The sequence below is a fragment of the Protopterus annectens genome, chromosome 1.part0 (assembly GCF_019279795.1).
Source record: "Protopterus annectens isolate FY-2018-M chromosome 1.part0, PAN1.0, whole genome shotgun sequence".
NCBI lineage: Eukaryota > Metazoa > Chordata > Ceratodontiformes > Protopteridae > Protopterus > Protopterus annectens.
The window spans coordinates 991,163,247-991,184,151 of record NC_056725.1 but is presented as its reverse complement, the minus strand read 5'-3'; positions in this window follow the sequence as shown (position 1 = coordinate 991,184,151).

Below are 20,905 nucleotides of genomic sequence, written 5' to 3'. Positions count from 1 at the left end.
TACATTGACAAGCCCACAAGCTATATTTACATTTTTTGTATTGGAAACACAGATGAGGGATTATAGGGGGGGTCCATGGGAGACACGGTTAGAATACCGGGAAGCTTTTTGGCAGGTGATGTTGGAAGCTAACAGACTGCCTGGTATGAATGATCATATATCCATTTTGCCTTTGTTAAAGTTGAAAGCTGCTAAATTGTGACATATACATGAAATGTATATATATTTTATTTTATTTATATACATATACATTTTATATTTTTACAATTTATATATTCTCAATGTATTCATAATTTGTATCAAGTTTTGTGTGTAGTAAGATATTTTAGTTCATGCAAAAGATATTTGCTTTATTAAACAGCAGTTTTTTATTCAGGTTTATAAAATGTTTTCACTTTAAATATTAAATAGGGAGGTTCAATTAGTGTAATTTGTATGCAGAGTGTTATATAAATTGGTTGTTTAGTGGTAAGACATTTAATCTGAAGAAGTCAGTTATTTTTACTGACGAAAACGTTGTGACTTTTACAATATAAACGTTAATATTATACTTTTCTTGTGGTTGCGGTCTCTTCCTTATCTGGTTTTGGATTTTGCGATTTAGAAAGTGCCGTACATCACTTTTTGAGTGCAGGGGGTGTGTGTTCAGTGCAAGGCTCACTACTGTGCTATACGGACATGAACCATTCCATGCAAGAATAATTTTATTCTTGCATGGAATTTATTGAATCCTGAGGAATATCTTTCATTTCCCTCCCAAATAACAATGAATGAAAGAAAAAGTAAATGCATAAATAAACAAAAAATACACAAAACAATGTAGAAATGCATACATAAGCTAAATGAATACATGAATGAAACAAAACACAATGCAATCTATTATACCAAAAAAGTATTTTGTTTTTTTCTGGCAAAACAATATGTGTTTCTCTATATGTTTAATATTTATAGATGTTGCATAAAATAACATTACAATTATGTTTTATTAAAATAGAAGGTGCAGCATCCCCTTAGCCTTTAGGGTCAGGAACTTAATCTGTGGAGGTCTCAGAGTAGATATAACAGTAATACTGATACATTCATTAAAAAATGTCAAACCATAATGAGGACACAACAATTACATGTTAAGAACAACAATGAGTAAAAGAAGTCAATAGACTGGGGATATTCTTCTGGAAATTGATTTCTGGTAAAGATGTTATACTGCACTGTTACTTTTGTTTGCCATTCTAGTGTCTTAATATGACTGGTATGTTTAAGAGTATTCTGTGGGACGTTCATCACAGTGCTAGTATAAACTTTTATCAAGGAAAACAAAGGCAAAGGCTCAAGTAATAGTTAAGCCAATGTCAAATGTGCTTCACATGATGATGATGATGATGATGATGATGATGGTTAATAACATACACAAGATCTTATCTGAGGATGCTGATCCCAGAGAAGTGCTATAAATATAAAGAATTCACTTCTAAGTGCTGATCTGCAAGAATATGATTTCACTCAGCTTTTTTCCTTGATTTGTGTTTTTTGGCTGCACTGACATGTATTGCTGCCCTAAAAGTTCTGTAGTTGTAGTTATTAGTATCTGTACCTATGCTGCATAATTAAGGGAATATTTTAGTTATTTTTCCTACTTATCAGCATTCTGTACTAAACTAAATTTTGCCTGCATTCTACTCTATAGCACATTTTGATTCACATAAAACACTGAAGTGTGCCTTTGTATATTGTGTTTTTTACAAGTGACAATAGCAAATGACAGATCATCATCAGTAGGGAAAATATATTGCTTCATAAAATACAGTTCTCCTGCAGCTCTTAAGACAACATGGTTTCATTGTAGTTGCTGTTATGCACTTGGTAAACCTATGACAAGTTGTGGTAAGATTTGTTGCCACAGTTCATTGAAGACGGTGATAATGACAGGACTATCCTCAATGCTTTAGACTGAAAAAAATTGGTGATTGATTACAGTTGCAATAAGACATGAAACATTCATTCATTATGAAATGACACAGGTCATCATGGATTGCATGTGAAACAATTCAAAACCAATGACCCTTTGCTAGAATCACTGTAGGTTGCACCTTTCAGCATTTGTCAGGTGAGAGAAACAATGTCCTACGTCTTGCCTTGTTTTGTTAACCATATAGACTCATTTGATACAAGTATCCTTGCTCACCTATGATCCAGGCATAGTGTCTTGTTAAATTACTTGCTCAGAGTTACAGAGTTACACCATTTGCAATTGGAAATAGAGGAAATGAATCCAGGGACAGATGATATAACATGCTCACAGCTCATAGCATTAACTCTTTAAAGTAAACCAGCAAATTGTCTCAGAATGATCAGTCTCATCAGTATTACACTTAACAGTTTAGCAAAGGCATGACAAAGGTTATTCCTGGTATGTTTCTTTCTACCCTAAACCCATTTTTCCCTTTCTGGGTATCTTAAGTCATTTAGCTGTGTGTGAATCTAGCCCAACTATGTACATGAAGTTTTGCAGTTCAGATTATGCTTTACTTTGCACCTGGCCTGATGTCACTCCCCACCTTGTCACATGTCAGCACTAGGTTAATGAGGAAAAACAAGTTGCTTCTCCAATTTGGTGCTTCTCCCTTCTCTTAGGAGGAAAGTGAGGCCCTAATACACTCATGCACTACTGTCTCACTTTACATTTACATGATAACTGAAAAATGGATCTGCCGCTTGAACCCCCTCTATCACCTTGTGCCCAGGATGACTGTCCCCTTCATCCACACCCCAGCTACATTTTTGCTTTGTACTACATACACCTTTATTACATCTGCAGTAGGGATGGTGTGCTACTGTTACTGTTAATATGGGCAATCTTTCACTGGAAGCAATTTGACTGTGAATATCTATGTGCATAGACTGTGTATCTATGTGCATTCCTGTTATCATAGACCGTGTATCTAAATGTATTCCTGTGTCATAGAATGTGTATCCATGTACATTTCTGTGTCACAGACTGTGGGCATTGGAGTGGCATGGGTAACACTCAAGTGTCAACAGATGCTGCATCTATCTTGCTGATAGCAACTGAGAATATGGGCATACTACACATGGCTCAACAGAAAAATAGAAGAGGGCACCCACCCCATATCAGGGGGAAGACAGTAAGCCAATGATGGAGTTAAGAGAGAAATAGATTGCTGCAAAAAATTAAGATCCTTTTAGAAAATTAACCTACCTCCAGAGCTACTGTCAACAACATAACTGTTGTTTTAATTACTCTTCAATCTCTTTAAAACATTTCCCATTTGATATTATGGTTTATCCTGGTCTGATTTCTCCAAGGATTATGGGCTTCTAATACCGTGATGGGAATGGACCCCATTTGTAAGTCAGGATACAGTCAGATTTCAAGAAATTAGCATTGTTTCAGTCTTTGATTTTAGCTAATAGTTCCTTTCTCCACACCAGCAATGTGCCCCCAATTGCCTCCTTCTGTAATTCATATGGGGTTACATGTATTGGTAGCATATTTAAGTATGATTGCAAATTCTTTTTATTACATCTGTTGGGGGTTTATATTAGGTTGCTGAAATGGTATTCCAGCAAAACACCTATTCATTGACCTGTAATCAGTGAAAATCGCTTCAGCGATTTGCTGAATTCACTAAGGGCAATGAAATTGCTGCTCAAAGCACAATGGACAGCTACAGAACTTTGACCTTTTCTCCACTGTAGTGTGATCTCAGAGTTGGTGTATATAGCTGGGGGGGTGTCGGGGGCAAGGCCCCCCACTTGGGTGAGTCTGAGTCAACTACAAGTTGGTCTGTTGTGTTTCGCGCAACTATTTCATTCCCCCTAGTAAATTCAGCTAATCACTGATCTGATTTTCTCTGATTAGGGGTCAATGAATGGGTGTTTACCAGAACAGCATTTTGGTGAACTAATATAGACCCCCTTCTGTTGTTCCTACTACTATTGGAACTGCCTGGGTATCCTTACACATTGCTCTCATTTATGTTTGCAGATCCTGATATTTTATGATTTTGTGTCTCTCACTGCATGTAAGACACTGTAATCACTTGGTATAGCAATGTCAGTGATTAATGTTACTTTTGTCTTTTTTTTATTTTCATGGACTATACTGTCTGTTATTCCCCCTATAAGCATGCTCTTTTGGCAGAGAAAATTTCTGGCCAAAATAAAATGTCCCTCCAAATCCTTAAATTGTAAATCATGTCCAAGAAAGGTACCACTGATAGAAGAATATTCAGAAGATATCTGTGGTGCAATACTTTTAATGAATGCTTGTCAAAGAAAAAAATACTCATTGACAGCTTTATAAAATAAACCAGGTTCTTCCATAGTCCCACATAATGCCACATCTGATAAAGCAGCAAGAAAATATGGAAATATGATCACTGTAAATATTGAGCTTTGACTTATATATGAAAATGTCTTTAAATTCCCACATAACAATTATATGCTCCATGCCCTAGAATGTGATGTCCTGAATGTGTTATATACAGTGTTGATTCTAGCAAGTCTTCCATATGGATATTGCTAAAAACATAAGATAATTTATGGAAAGTACGGTGAAAAAGTTTGCTGATATTTGTTGGAGTTTTTTTAATAATGCATTACGTAATCATGTTAAAACAAGAGGCAGTTTTAGCAATATAGCTTTTTAATTGTACTGTCTTGATTTTCTGGGAATATACAAAAATGTGTTGACTTGCATAACAGCCTAAATTTTTAGAGATACACCCAAACATAAAATTAAACTCTCACCTGTTTCCTGATCTGAATGAGAAATTTTACATCGTTACCCGAGAAGAATTAATCAGTATACCTTCCATGTTTATTAATATATACATATGTGGGTCTACTTGAGATTATCAAAATCTCAGTAGACCAACACACAAACAGCGAGCTGGAAAGCTCGATGTGTCAGATGACCAAGACATCAGAATACCGACTTCCGAATGTTTGACAGTCCAACTTGAGCGGAACAGGAAATCTGCACCTGTGGACAGTGTAGTGCGATCTTGGAGTCGGTATATTTAAGTTATGCATAGTATGGGGTGCAGGGGGGCATAGACCCCTCCCTGCAAGAATGTGAAATGTGAAGGTAAGTGTTTTAGATTTGTTATTTGTAGTGTATGTTTTGTATTAGTGGTAAGGGCTTAGTTTAGTGTAGATGGTGGGCAGGGTGTGAGTGAGGAGAACTAGGTAGTTTTATGTTGAGTGTTGTGTTTTTTTGTTTGTATGTTTGTGTGTGCTGTTAGGTATATGTTTTACAGAAATGTGTCGGGGTTTTGAAGTGTTGGTATTGCGTGTCGAGTATGTACAGTTTCAGTGTTGTGACATGTCAGTGTTGTTGGTTCGGTGTTTTGTGTGTCGGTTTTGTGGGATGTCGGGTAAGTGAAGTAGAACCACACATATATAGATATAGATATAGATATAGATATAGATATAGATATAGATATAGATATAGATATAGATATAGATATAGATATAGATATAGATGTTACATTTACAATTTTGAAATACCAAAAACACAAGTTCAGAATATCGAGATCTTGGTCTCAAAATTATGAACCCCCCCCCCCCGAAACACCACCCAACACATGGCAAACATGTGTATGCAGGCCCCCCTGCATCCCCACACCCCCACAACTTAAATATACCAACTCTGAAATCACACTACAACAAGGACAAGGGAAATCTCCTGGACTGCGCTGTGTGCCAATCTCCGTTCAGGATTTCAAAGTTTTAAAACTTCGAACACATGATCTTTGATCATATGAAATTCGATGTTTTAAGCTTCAAAATTCTGAATGGGACCCATATATATATATATATATATATATATATATATATATATATATATATATATATATATATATATATATATATATATATATATATATATTTATGTGTGTGTGAGTGTGTGTGTGTGTGTGTGTGTGTGTGTGTGTGTGTGTGTGTGTGTGGGTGTGTGTGTGTGTGTGTGTTCTGTATAAATGCACTGTCTTGCAAAGACACAACTGTTGCAAGGTTTATAAAATGTAATTTAAGTCAAAGTCAAAGTAAACTTTATTGTCAATCAGAAATACACAAGAGTGAAAGCTGAATGAAATTACATTGCTTTGGTCCCCGTGTAAGATATAACAATGAACATATAGTTTGAGTTACAGTAAGACTAATGCACATGCAGTAATACATAAAATACTACCAACAGAATAAATTACCCCAATTGGACAGGAAGACATTAGACAATATTATACTGGTAGGTATTGTAAAGATTATCCCTGGGATTCAATAAATTCTGTACAAGAATAAAACTATTCTTGCATGGAATGGTTCATGTCCGTATAGCACAGCAGTGCACCTTGCATATTCATGAAGGTGCACTGCTGTACTGCCTATACGGACAAGGACCATGAACGAGTGCAGAGGGCATGTCCAAGTAGTGCACGGATACTGCACATGCCCCCTGCACTCAGAAAGTGCCATACAGCACTTTCTAAATATCTGGCATAATATTAAAGATTTACTCTGATATTATGCCAGTATTTCAGTGTCCGCAGACACTGAAATAAAATAATGATTATTTCAGTGTCAGTGCACACAGAAATAAACATCAGCAACAAGAAAGCAATGCAGGGGGTGTGGGGCAGGTTCTGTAACACACCCCCTGCATTGCCGAAGTGCCGTACGACACCTACTCAACCTGCTATGGCAGGAAATGTGTGAAAATGCACAAATAATGGGGGATAAAGCCCTCAGAAGGGACACAACACAGATATTGACCATAAAACTTAGAAAGTTGATCGAAAACAGGTCATGCGTTAGCATGAATTACTGAAGTGTAGAAGTCTGAAACAAATGTATGCCAATATTCCCTTACAGCAGTGCATGTTGACAAAGGCACAAATAATGGGGGGAATAAAAAATAAAATAGGGATATGTCTGACAAATCACCCTGACACACTTAGAAAGCTGATAAAAAACAGGATATGTATTAGGAGGAGTCCCTGAAGGATAGAAGCTTAAAAGCCAAATGAATGCCATTATTTCATGACTGCAGTCTTCAATGAGTTGTCAGAACTCCACAAGACTCACTTATATAACATAATACTATAATAATAATATATACTTTTTTTCTAGGCGAAGGAGAGTTTAAGTGCAGCTTAGTGGCTGTGCATGTTATGGCCCTCCGCTTACCATAGCTTAAACATCCCATAGGAGATAAATGCAAATATAGATATGCAATGTCCAAGGTGAGATAGTGTTTTGTAGTGTTCAGAGTCCCAGCTTTACATGCAGTCATTTACTGTTTGAGTACTAAGACATGATACTTATTTTTCTATGGGATAGTAGTGTTAAAATTATTCTTGTAAAGTTAAATTATGTAGCAACTATTAATTCTCAATCAGGATAGTGTAGCAGGTCCAAATGTGAGATGTCAGTGTAGAAAAGATGTGAATCCTGCATATAAACACAAGTGCCCCATACAGTATAATCACACAAGGATATAATTTAATGAAAGCACATAGGGGGATGTCATGGAAGATAAAATTATAATATGTCAGTAATGATGAATAAATCCCACAATCCTGATACTCTATAAAATGAAATCTGAGCAATGCTAAGTAGTGCTCAGCTATGCTAAGCTGGTGTACGCATTGCTTACATGTCAATGCTAAGCAATAAGTAGCCCAGCTAAGTGGATTTGCACATTGGTAAGCAGTGCTCAACATCTAATCCTTTAAGCACTGCCGACCTTAGCTAGGCAGGTTTGCATGTTGCTTAGCTGAGCTCAGCATATTCAAAATGGTATAATGACAGGAAAGGGTAGGAATTCTGCCCTATTTAAACCTCGCAGGTGGAATGTGGCCATAACTAGTTGGAGCTCATCTTTGCAGGCACTATAGCTGGTGTAGGAGAAGGATCTCAATTTCATGTGCAACACTGGGTCATTCAGGAGTCCAGGGTCATGGTTGGACTCCTAGTGAAAGACCATGAGGAGAGACTGCTGCAGGGCCAGTACTAGAGCTCCCAATACAAAGCGGAGGCCTGTAACCATATCACACATAATCTTACCAGTGCTACTGGCATCCCTTGAACTGGTGAGCAGGTTTGGCATCATTTTGCTGATCTCAAGCATAGGAAGAGGGAGCTTTTGGACCAGTGGACCCAAGATGCACTGGCACAAAATATCCCCAAAGTGTGTAAGACTTAGTATCAATTAGTGTTTACCAAAGTCCAGCTTGCATATGTGATTAATAGGTATGCATAAATATTCTTTATGTCCTGTACAGCTGCAGATGTGAGGGCTGTGAACATAGATGCCTATGCCAGCAGGTTGCTAAGGCTGATGATTATAAATCTAGCCTGTAGTATTCAGGGCAAATAAATAGAAAAGAGTAGAATCTCAACTGCCAGTAGGTTAAAATGTGTACTGTGTGTAATGAATAAATGAGACGTTAGCAGAGTAATACTGATGTACAGGATATTTATTAATAAAAGTGCCAGTACACTTCCATAAAACTAAGAACTCCAGACTGTTGTGTTTACTTTGGTATGTGGTGGTATGAATCTAAATGTGTACAGGCTCTGCACAGCAACTATGGCTCTGACAGCATGGATTCATCGAGGCTCGTTTAAAAAACAAATTGTGGAGCCGTAAAACAGGAGATCAACTATATGAAATGTTCTATGCACCAAGATCTGATCCTTGAATAGTAATGTGTAAGCTATTATACTGTATCCCCTACAGCAGTGCTTTGTGTTAACCATTGCTTTCCTGATTGTAATAATTGTAATATGTCAAAGTATTAATTCACAGTACAAGAACGATCTGCCATGCATGAATGTCATAATTACAAGGTCAGATTGTCTAAGCAAGAGAGTATTAGGTAGAAAACAAGCAAGCAAGAGAAAGCAGCTCCTCAATAGCTCATTGTGCTGAAACACAACCTTGTTATACCTTTTTGCACAAATAGGCATGGGTTAAATCCAGGGAGTGGTAGTAAGATGTATGCATAATTTCACCCAAGAATATGTGAATATGTGTAGAAACAGTCAGGTGGTGTTAACTGAAAATTTTTCCACAGGTCTGCCTGCTAAGGAAATGTTTCTATTAGCTGTAAGCAGGCTGTACTAATACACTGTGTACAACACTTCCACTGTCCAACCACAACGCTGCAAATGACAGCAAGATAAGTACATAAACCAAGAGGTTTCTCATGATAAATGCCCCTCAAGTGTCACGCTGTCATGGTTAGTGTTTACTGCTACCAATACCTAGGGTGACAGAAATCCAGGTGGAGTATGGCAGTAGCACACGCACTCAGTGTGAGTGGAGTGCACCCCTGTCAGTGTCACATATGTAACCTTGAATAAGTGTAGAAACAGTCAGGTAGTGTTAACAGTCATTTCCTCCACATGTCTGCCAGGTAAGGAAATGTATGTATTAACTTTAAGAAGGCTTTAGTAATACACTGTGTACAAACATTCCCGTGCCCAACCCTAGGCCATAGGTAGATGTAAAGTGAAGTCATACCTGGAAATTAATGAGTAGAGTAATGATCAGTATAGTTGTGAACAATTGAAGCCTATGCAGTTAAGTGACATCTCTCTCTTCTCCACCCTATCTGCACCAATAATTCATACCCATAATCAACAGGTATGTTTTTCTCCAAAACTACTGTTGGGACATGTGTCCTATTGTTCTACAGATATTGAGTCATTTGATTATTAATGTTCCCTGTTCAAATACTATCATTGGTAGCCTGTTGCTATCAATGTAACTTGCATGCCATTATGATGCCTACTGTTGTTCCATTTATGCATGTGTTCTGTTTGCTATGCAACTGTTTCAAATCTGTTGGCTTAGTTAATTAGAATACCCATGCATGCTGTTAAAACTAATTTTGAAATGTTTTGTTCATGACTAACCAACAAATTTTGTAAATCCTCAACACCATGGCACATCTGGGAAGGCAGATTCCAGTATATTTGCCTGTCCCACCTCATCTGGCCTTGGCACTGGGCCCCAGCATGTCTGGAACCCAACCCGTGACCTCCTCATCTGCTGTTTCTGCACCACCATTTGGTAGAACTGTCTCAGTGGATGGGCCCCCCTCGGAGCAGGTGTGGACAGAAAACCATTATCCACAGCCAGGTTTGGAGTTTGGTTCATAGCACCATCCAAAAGGAGTTTGGTGGACAGCTGTGCCAGATTGAGGGCTGCCTGTTGCATCTTGAGAGTCAGCCTGCCCCTCCTGTCCAGCCCCCAGCGCAGCCACTTTTGGGGCCATGAAGGTGCAGTGGTGACTGCCCATGGGTGGGGACCTCAGTCCCACTGTATCCATTTGGGGGCTCATGGGTGTCTGATTACCAACCATCCTCCCTGCCGAAGGTGTTTACCCCCGCATGTGTCATATACCAACCCTGTCTGCAGTCTTGTCTGTGTTGTTTGTCTTCCTACCCATCTTACCTCCCCAAATATACCCACTATCCTTCCCCAACATCCCACTCTCACCTTTAAAAAAAGGGCATCTGTTCCCAAAAAAAAAAATTACTCCCCATAAATAGATGTCCATTTCACACATGTGCCCACTGGACAAATGTAATCTGGTCCAATTGGCTTGACAATACATTACTGTTGTCCTCACCCCTCTCTCTGGTGTTTGAGTGTCCAAATTCACCTCCAAATTCTGTAGAAATTCACAGCTGTTGCTGTAGAAGAATTGGACAGCTATGGGTCTTTACTACAACCATCCTGCACATCCCTAGCTACTTTTCATACTGTATTCAATAGTAGGAAAAAGATTCAGTAGAATCAGCTGGGTTTTGTATTTATACATATACACATGTATATATATATATGTATGGAGATGCACATCTATGAATGAAAAAATATATACATAATATAAATAGAGATATGCATATAAAATATATACATATATATAGTTCTCTCTCTCTCTCTCTATATATATATATATATATATATATATATATATATATATATATATATATATATATATATATATATATATATATATATATATATATATATGTGTGTGTGTGTGTGTGTGTGTGTGTGTATATGGTTTCACTTTACAATCCTGAATTACTGAAATATCGAAATTCAGTATCTCAAGACTGTAAAGCCAGACACTGAAAAACCTAAAACCCCAAAAGCACGAAATTCAAAACCGCGACTGCCCACATACACACTCCACATACAAACAAGCACACATACACCTTTCCCCTACACTACAAACCAGCAAAATACACACAAACACAAAAAAACTAACACACATGTGGACCCTACATATAAGGAAGGGCTGTGCCCCACTCCCCCACTACTTACATATGCTAATGCCAAGGTCGCACAAACACACAAAACACACCACTACACATTCTACACTCCCAGTACACAAACACACATCACATAAGTACAAATACCACCACTCTCAACACTTACATACTAGCAATCTTACCTACCTACCCTAATCCACACCTCAAAACTCCAAACACACTCACACACATTAAAATCCCTAGCCAAAACCCCAAGTAAAACATCACTTAGCTGAATCTCCAGCTACATCCACATATCACGAGCACAGGGAATCCCACAGCATGTAGACGCCTCCACAACTGCGGAATTGACATTTCCACATTCAGCATTTATGCATTTGGGATTCTGCACTTTCGTGCAAGTGCATTTTTGACACTTCGGTCTCGAGCTACTGAAATTCGATATTTCAGTAGTTTGAGAATCTGAAGTGAAACATATATATATATATATATATATATATATATATATATATATATATATATATATATATATATATATATACTCATAACATGTAGTGAAGTCATACCACACAACCATAACTCTCAACCTCTTAGTGCAAGAAATCTGGCCAAACGCTGTTCAACTGGGGGGACAATGGGCCAAAACTAGGGACATATTTTATATATTGCTCTTATAAATGTAGAATGTTGCCAATGTGACAGGGTTTGTTTCAGCATACATGTTCTGAAGGATATGAATTCTGAAACTCAAATGTATGTCATTATTTACTGTCAGAAATCCTCAAATCATCACAGTGATTTACCAGGGATATAAAAATAATGAATCTGTGGAAAATACCAGAAATATGAGCAATAAACCCAGACATACTGCAACAATCCGGACAGTTGAGAGGTAGGTTCAGAAGCCCTTAGTGCATGAATCTGGACCAGGCCTGACAAAGTGGGGGAGAAAGCTATGAAAATAGGGATATATCTGAAATACTGGAATGGATAAGCTGACACAGTTGCTGCAGTAACACCCTCATGCTGTCCTAACATATATTGACTGAAAGTCCAACATTCAATTACTTCTCATTAGTTAGTGACTGAAATCCTCACATCATCTTACTGATATGTTAGAAATACACAACACTTATTGGGGTCAGGCAACTCTACATCCTACAAAAATTTGGATATAACATCACATTACGGAAACTACACTCAGCTGGTAAGCATGTCACCAAGCACTGTCCAAACTTCAGTCAGACTGACACAACACTAACCCAAATCAGCTAGGGGGAATTACACATGTACAGGCACTACATGGCTGTAACAGCACTGAAAAAACAGAAACCAGTGTGAAAGTGCATACCCACAACCAATTCCACCACAGTCACAGTGACAAACCGGTAAACCAAAGGAACAGTACAGTATAAGGACAGTGTGAGCAAAAACATCTCAACATGTTTGCCACTCACACACTACCCCTACTTATACTGGCCCAATTCACAGTGTAGTATGACTTATAGTTTCATAGTTTCATAGTACAGTACTAGGCTATCTGCCCTGGGGCATTTGTAAGCCTAGCCATAGTGATGTGGCTTTTGCCACCCCATGAAATGGTACAAAAATGTACAGAATAAATCTAGAATACTGTGCCTCTGTCTAGTAGTGGCACAATGAAGGTCCCCTTATATAATAGAATTAGTTCTGACCATGTTATAGGACATGTCTCTGCCCCTACAAACATATGCATCCAATAGACCACCAGAAAAAGGAGCAGCATGCACAGGCACGCAGATAGAAGGACCCATAACACATACATCCACCCCCTCCCTACACAGGCCAAATAACATTGACACACTGCACTGCTACACAATCCTGACAGTCTGTCAACAATTGCCAGAAATACACAGACCTCTCAACTGTACAGAATCACACAGAATGTCCACACTTTCCCCTCATATATAAAGCCTCTTCCACATAACATGTCTGGCAGTCTGATATATCACTGGGATGATATCAGGAATGTAGGCACTAAATAATCATATGCCATACCTATCAACATCTTACTGCATGATATCCGGGCAAAGCCTGACGTAACTGTGGGATAGAGGCCCAAAAACAGGGGCACATTTGAAATATTGCTGTTATAAACTGAGAAAGTTGTTGGTGTAACAGGGTTAGTTGTTATATATCTTTTCTGAGGGATATGAGGTCAGAAACACAAATGGATTTTAGCAGTTACTGACTGCAATCCCCAGAGTATGCTACTAATTTTCCAAAGACAAAAAATATCTGAGGAGCACACCAAACATAGGAATCCAAACTTTGGCCATTCTGCAGATTGGCATAACTCTCAACTGTATGGCTAACACAACTGCCAGAGTTAAAATCAAGCAGAAACTCCATGTCCACACAAACCCTGTTAGACTAGCATTAATCCAAATGTATAACAGGAATACTTATATTCTGTCTCTATGTCTGGAACATTATCTCTCATTTTGTTGGCCTGTCTCCACAGTTTTGGTTGTAAGAGGTATTTCCAAATACCCTCTGTGATGCCGTTGTTCACACACCTCCATGAAGTCCTCACTGGCAAGGAAAAGGAGCAACACCCACATGAAGTAGTCAATTATATGAGTGTGTTGCCATGCCATTGGCTATATGAACAACAACACAGCTGTTCTGCATGAAATTAGCAAGTGGGGACACCAATTGGTGCACAGGCCATCAGCTGCTCATGGGCATTTCCTATAAAATGCAAGCTTCTGCCTATGCAAAACAGATGTGCATCCTTGAGAGAGAGAGAGAGCCAGAGAGACAGGAGAAAGGAGAAAGGTGAGAGAGAGAGGAGAGAGGAGAGAGATTGAGAGAGAGACAAGGAGAGAGAGAGAGAGAGGGGTGGGGGAGAGGGAGAGAGAGAGAGAGAGAGAGAGACAGAAGTAAAAAAAAAAACAAGCAGGATATAACCACCAACACTTGAAAAAAACGGTATGTTAAACAAGTAAGCATGTAATGGGCTGCAGTAGGGGGTATGTAAGAATGAGAAATAGGAAATATATCATATATGTCTCAAAACGACTTGCTGTACTGATATATTGCTGATCAGAACCTATGTCCATAGCATCTGGGTCTGTCTGCAGTGACATAGATCATAGATCAGGCCCCTGAGTCACCCTAGGAAAGGATAGCTCACATATGGCTACTACTACAGTGTGTGTTGAACAATACTGACTGTGACATTGCTAGCCCAGCTACTGGGATGTCGTACATATCCATATTTTACTTGTGAATTCAACTGTGCTATACTTGTTTGTCTCAGAAATGTGAGAGACCTATACAAGGAATTTGCATAGTAAAGCACTGTTGCAGACATTATGTTGAACTGCATATGATATACTGAGCTCACACCATTAAACTGCCCAATGTTATGCACACTGATCATATGTGTGCCTCATATTTGTAGTCATTTACTCATTGAATTGTGTTATGTCTGGCAAATCATTGGCAAATCTGTGAAGACTGACATTACAACATCTCCTTTTTCTTCTGGCTGTTCCTGTTAGGGGTCACCACAGTGGATCATCTGTTGCCATTTCTGCCTACCCTCTGCATCTTGCTCTGTCACACCAACCACCTGCATGTCCTCTCTCACCACATCCAGAAACCTTATCTGAGGCCTTCCTCTTTTCCTCTCAACTGTCAGCTTGATCTTTACCATCCTTTTCCCAATATACTCAGCAACCCTCCTTATCACATGTCCAAACCAATGTAATCTTGCCTCAATGTCTTTGTCTCAAAATTGTCCAACATGGGCTGACCCTCTCATATACACATTGCTAATCCTGTCCACCCTCATCACACCCAGTGCAAATTCTATCATCTGTAACTCTGCCACATCTAGCTCTTTCTCCTGCCTTTTTGTCAATGCCACTGTCTCCAACCCATATAACATAGCTGGTCTCAGTACCCTCTTAAATACCTTCTCTTTCACTTTTACTGGTACTAGTCTGTCACAAATCACTCCTGACATCCTTCTCCACCCTCTCTATCCTGCCTGTACTCTCTTCTTCACCTGTCCTCCACAGTCGTCATTACTCTGAAATGTTGATCCCAGTCATTTAAACTCATCCACCTTTGTCAACTCTACTCCCTGCATCCTCAACATTTTGCTATCCTCCCTCTCATTCACACACAGATATTCTGTCTTAGTCCTGCTGATCTTCATTCCTCTCCTCTATAGAGCATATCTCCACCTCTCCAGGGTCTCCTAAATCTGTTCACTACTCTCAATACAGATCAGAATGTTATCTGCAAACATCATAATCAACAGGGCTCCTGTATGATTTTGTCTGTCAACCTGTCCATCACCAATGCAAATAAGAAAGGGCTCACAGCTGATCCCTGATGTCATCCCACCTCCACCTTAAATGCATCCATCACTCCCGCCACAGGCCTCACCGCTGTCACATCACCCTTGTACATATCCTGTACCTCTCTTAGATGCATCTCTGCTGCACATGACTTCCTCATACAATACCACAACTCTGCTCTAGGCACCCATTCATATGCTTTCTCTAAGTCCAAAAAGACACAAAGCAACTCTTGAACTTCTCTGTACTTCTCCATCAACACTCTCAGAGCAAACATCTCATCTGTAATGCTATTTCTTGGCATGAAAACATACTGCTGACCACTACTCATCACCTCTCTGCTTAACCTAGCTTCCACTACTCTTTCCCATAGCTTCATGCTGTGACTGATCAGTGTTATCCCTCTGTAATTATTACAGTTCTGCACATCAACCCTATTCTTAAAATGGTACCCAAACACTTTCTCTCCACTCCTCATGCAACCTCTCACTTTTCAAGATATCCTTAAATGATCTGATTAAAAACACGACTGCTATTTCCTTTAAACTCCTGCATGCTTTCACAGGTATGTCATGTGGACCAACAGACTTTCCAGTATTCACTCTCTTCATAGCTATCCTTACTTCCTCCTCGGTAAGCCATTGCACTTCCTAACCCACATCATACAACCTTCTCTCTATTCTCTTCAGTCATCAGCATCTGAAAATACTCTGTCCATCTGCTCAACACACTCTCCTCACTTGTAAGTATGGTTCCCTCATTATCCTTTATCACCCTTATCTGCAGTACATCTTTCCTAACTCAGCCCCTCTGTCTAGCCAATTGGTACAAGTCCTTTCATTCCTCCTTAGTGTCCAACCTGTCATACAACTCTTCATATGCCTCATCCTAAGCCTTTGCCACCTCTATCTTTGCCATGTACCTCATCTCCTTATACTCATGTCTACTTTCCTCCTCTCACTGACAACCCCTTTCTTCTTCCCCATCCTCATTCTCTGTATACTGTCCTGTACTTCCTCAGTACACAACCTGGTTTCCTTGTACTCCTTCCTCCATCCACATCACACCAAGCACCTTTCTAGTTGTCTCCCTTACTAGCTCTACTGTACTTACCCAGATATTTGGTAAATCTTCACTGCCACCCAGTGCATGTTTTAATTCTTCCCTGAAATCCACCTCACATTCACCTTTTTCCAGTTCCCACCATTTGATCCTTGGTGCTGCCCTCACACTCATCCTCTTCTTGATCACCAACGCCATCTTGCAGACCAACATTCTATGCTGCCTAACTACACTTTCCCCTGTCACCACTTTAAAGCCTCCAGTCTCCTTCAAACTGGCCCTCCTACATTGGATATATTCCACCTGTGTGCATATTCCTCCACTCTTGTGTGTCATCCTACTCTCCTCCCTCTTGTTATAGTACGTATTCACCACAGCCATGTCCATCCTTTTTGCAAAATCCACTACCATCCCACCGTCTGCATTCCTTTGCTTAACACCATAGATACCCATCACTTCCTCATCCCCTCTGTTCCCTTCAACAATATGCCCATTTAAATCTGCTGCAGTCACCACTCTCTCACACTTGGGTACAGTCATTACCATGCCATCCAAATGACTTCACATTTCTCTCTCTCATCCAGCGCACAACCAACTTGTGTATCACATACACTAACAGCATTCATCATTACACCATCAATTTCCAGCTTCACAAACATCACTCTATCAGACACTCATTTCATCCTCCAAAACACTGTTGGCATACTGTTCCTTAAGGAGAACCCCTACCCCCTTTCTCCTCCCATCCACACCATGATAGCATAATTGTGACCTACCTCCGATACAGCTAGCTGTACTCCTTTTCCATCTGGCCTCTTGCACACACAATATATCAACCTTCCTGGCCATCATATCAGGTAGCTCTGTCCCTATACCAGTCATACTGCCAACATTAAAAGTTCTTACCCTCACTACCACACTCCAAGCCTTTCTCCTCTCTTCCTGCCATATGAGTGTTGGACATCCTCCAGGGTATGTCTGTCAAAGCAAAGGTTACTATGCTATCAAATGTCTCAAGTGTGTTACAGCAATATTAAGACAATGTCACTCTATGCTGCCTAACTACACTTTCCCCTGTCACCACTTTAAAGCTTCCAGTCTCCTTCAAACTGGCCCTCCTACATTGGATATATTCCACCTGTGTGCATATTCCTCCACTCTTGTGTGTCATCCTACTCTCCTCCCTCTTGTTATAGCGTATTCACCACAGCCATGTCCATCCTTTTTGCAAAATCCACTACCATCCCACCGTCTGCATTCCTTTGCTTAACACCATAGATACCCATCACTTCCTCATCCCTCTGTTCCTTCAACAATATGCCCATTTAAATCTGCAGTCACCACTCTCTCACACTTGGGTACAGTCATTACCATGTCATCCAAATGACTTCACATTTTTCTCTCTCATCCAGCGCACAACCAACTTGTGTATCACATACACTAACAACATTCATCATTACACCATCAATTTCCAGCTTCACAAACATCACTCTATCAGACACTCATTTCATCCTCCAAAACACTGTTGGCATACTGTTCCTTAAGGATAACCCCTACCCCCTTTCTCCTCCCATCCACACCATGATAGCATAATTGTGACCTACCTCCGATACAGCTAGCTGTACTCCTTTTCCATCTGGCCTCTTGCACACACAATATATCAACCTTCCTGGCCATCATATCAGGTAGCTCTGTCCCTATACCAGTCATACTGCCAACATTAAAAGTTCTTACCCTCACTACCACACTCCAAGCCTTTCTCCTCTCTTCCTGCCATATGAGTGTTGGACATCCTCCAGGGTATGTCTGTCAAAGCAAAGGTTACTATGCTATCAAATGTCTCAAGTGTGTTACAGCAATATTAAGACAATGTCATTAATTTTGTTCCCCCCATGTGTGGCATCCAACAGACATCCTGCTCTAATGGGTTGAGAAGGATGACTGGGCAGCAAGAGTATAAATACAGTGTGCCATACTGACATAGAACAGAAATGTATATTAGGTATTACCTGTGCACATGTCAATTTGAATAGGTTTATCTGGCTGCCTCATTCCAACAGACATCAGATGCAAAATGTCATTAAATAAGCTGTACATGTTGTACACGTGTGTAATCTTAATTACTGTGCATCCAACAGAGAGTGACATTTCTACAGCTACTGGTTGTTGCATTGCCCTGACACAGCCATGGATACTACAATAAGCATGATTATCAGTTTGCAATTGGAGAGGTGTCCAACTGTGTTATGACTTTGTGTCCATAACTTTTACAAACAGCTATATGATCACCTACATAGCAGTATGGACTCAGCAATACCTTACTTGTAAAACCTACCTCCACCAAAGTAGAGTAATCTCCTTTGCTGGATAGCAGCAATACATAAACCACAGACTTGGTCCCTATATTGGCTGTACAGGGCAAAGTAGGAGCAGGCACCAACTTGGTATCAAGTTAGCCTTTGTCTGATCAAGCATATAAGGTCACAGGTGGGTTACTGTAAGGCTAACTATGAGTACAAATTGGACACATCCACCAAGGCCAATCCCAAGGCCATCTTCAGATATGTCTGCAATCGCAGAGGCAACAAACCAACCCACCCTGTAATGGTGGTCAATCAGAACACATACACAACCAACATAGCTATAGCCAATCTGCTACAGATAGGTTTAGGGCAAACATCACCCCCCCTGGCTCAGCATCACTCTAGGTGGATATGAACAGCACCTGCAACCCCCCCTTATCACCAGTGAGCAGGCACATATTGCCTACTGAAAGGCAACAAACATAAGTATCCATGAGTCCTGATAACATCCCTGTCCACATCCTACATGAACACAGGCATGTGCTCCCAGCTCCATTACACACTGTAGTCACACCAAGACTGGGCACCATGCACACCCCATCCACATGGAAGATAGCCAATGCCATCTCTCTATACAGACATGAATGAGGAATAAAGGATTATGCAATTAACTGGCCCTCATTGGGGGGAATATGACACATCAGGACCAGGAGTGCAATTCAAGCTGATACTGTGCTGACAGATCACAGGGGTATGGTGTGGTTGTGAGCGATGGCTACTGGTATTCAATGCAGACATGCAGGTTCTGTACATTCTGTTGCCAAATGTATGAAGTCCTGTGATGTGTTTCCCTGTTTATGTCTTCCAGGTGCAATGTTGCATCAGCAAAGGTCAACTTTCTCAGAGGCTGAAACAAATATAATCATAGAAGCCATACTACAGAACCATGCCATAATGTTTGGCCCGAGCCAGCAACATCTGCTGGAGAGGACTGCCCTGTGGGATGACCTTGTTCACAGGGGAAATGATGTCAGGCTGATCACACGTACATAAAAGCAGGTCCGGCATTGTGCAACCAACCTCATATGCCATGCCCAGCTTCAGGCTGCTGCTGTGGCCAGGGTCTGCACAGCCACAGGTGGGGGCCCAGCCATGCAGGCCCCACTGACACCCACCAAGGAGCTCCTCGCCAACCTTGGGGCACCCATCCCATTACAAGATGAAGGTACAGACCCCCACATGCTGGAGGTGGGTGGCACCCAGACAATGGACGGGGAGCGTGCAGGTAAGGCCCCAGTGGATATTACTAGACTAGTGTAGCAAACATACTTGTATCTCTAGAGTATCCACATGCATGCATCAGGTCAGATTGTAGTTGTGGATGGGGTTTTCTAATCCACAGAAGTGCACATCTATGGTGAAGGACATCAAATTGTGTAGTACTGGGGGTTGTACTGTAAATGTGCAGACATGTTGCATCCATCCTGTACCAATGTCACATGTTTGTCTGCTGATAATACCTCTCTACCACAACTACCTAGTTCCCTCAGGTCTGCATGTGGGACAGCAGCCTGATGCTGGGATGTATGGAATTAGTCTATTGTGGTTTGCCAAATCCCAGGCATGTGAAGAGCATGCAATTTACCATGCACACAACTGTCACTCATAGCCATATTGCTTTATGTGCATGTTCACTTGTGGTGGGGTTAACTGCATTGCATCACAGTGGTCACCACAGGTGCCTATCTGAAGAGAATGTAACATTCCTGTAGCATACCTCACAACCTGTCAGTGCAAGACTTCTTGACAGAGACCAAAAAAATGGAGAGAAAAATGACCTAAGGTAGGGACGTGTGAAACATTACTCTTATA